The 1118-nt window shown below is 32.6% G+C and overlaps 1 long non-coding RNA gene across 1 annotated transcript; it reads left to right on the plus strand.

Annotated features, from left to right (window-relative positions):
• Positions 1-131: 131 nt before the first annotated feature.
• On the plus strand, positions 132-891 carry LOC145718965 (uncharacterized). Its single transcript, XR_014142121.1, has 2 exons — positions 132-609; positions 817-891. It is a non-coding gene; the product is annotated as an uncharacterized LOC145718965 (long non-coding RNA).
• The last annotated feature ends 227 nt before the right edge of the window (positions 892-1118 follow it).

The following is a 1118-nucleotide window of genomic DNA, read 5'->3' on the forward strand; positions in this document are numbered from 1 at the left end:
AGTCCCGCATCGGGCTCCCTGCTCGGCGGGGAGTCTGCTTCTCCCTCTGACCTTCCTCCTTCTCATGCTCTCTGTCTCTCATTCTCTCTCTCTCAAATAAATAAATAAAATCTTTAAAAAAAAAAAAAAAAAGAATGCTTGATGCAGCTGAGAGATGAGATGAGCCTGCAGGTGGGGTGATTGGTCTTCAACACGTAGACCTGAGGCAAGTGGCACAAGAAAGATACAGAGGCTCTTCTAGGAAAATTTTAAAGAATGTGTCTTCTAGAGTGAGTCACTTGTCTGAGGTATCTTATTTCTTAGTGTTATTCATTTGGTTTTATTACACATAACGTGGTGATTCATAATATAGACACGTATCTTAGATGTCTTTTGGAAATTAAAATGGAAGTGTCCCATTTATTGAAAATTTAATTGAAATCAAGCTTCTGTTCTAGAAAATAGCTAGTAAATTTGTGTTTATTTCACTTTAATCTTTCTACTTCTTTGTCAATTGTCACTTAAGTTACTTTTTAATTTTAGATGGAGGAGGAACCATTTAACCCAGACTACGTTGAAGTAGACAGAGTGTTAGAAGTCTCTTTTTGTGAAGATAAAGATACTGGTGAGGTAAATATTTAGGGGAAAATTTTTTTATTTAGGAAAAACCTAAAACTTTCCAAATGTTAAAACTTAACTCCTTTTTAAAAATTGATGACCTAAAAAACACTGGAAAATGTTTCATTAGTTTTTATTGATGTGGGTTAAGCATATTTAAACTGTTTCTAAGTTCTCTTTTTCAAAATAGTAAAATGGAAAAAAAAAATTTTTTTACAGCCTGTTATTTACTACTTAGTAAAGTGGTGCTCATTACCATATGAAGATAGTACATGGGAACTAAAAGAAGACGTAGATCTTGCAAAAATAGAAGAATTTGAACAGTTACAAGCTTCAAGGCCTGACACAAGACATTTGGTAAGAACCATATCTTAGACAACTTCATAAAATTTTAGCACTTCTTTTATCCAACAGGTTTAATGTAATCTTTGCATTTTTAATTTTGCTTTTGGTGTACAATGAATACTGTTTTAAAACTTGCTACATAGTATCTTATGTATGTTAATTTAACTATTCCTCCA

Source organism: Leptonychotes weddellii, unplaced genomic scaffold, assembly GCF_054177405.1.
Source record: "Leptonychotes weddellii isolate Sample4059 unplaced genomic scaffold, ASM5417740v2 HiC_scaffold_26586, whole genome shotgun sequence".
Taxonomy (NCBI): Eukaryota; Metazoa; Chordata; class Mammalia; order Carnivora; family Phocidae; genus Leptonychotes; species Leptonychotes weddellii.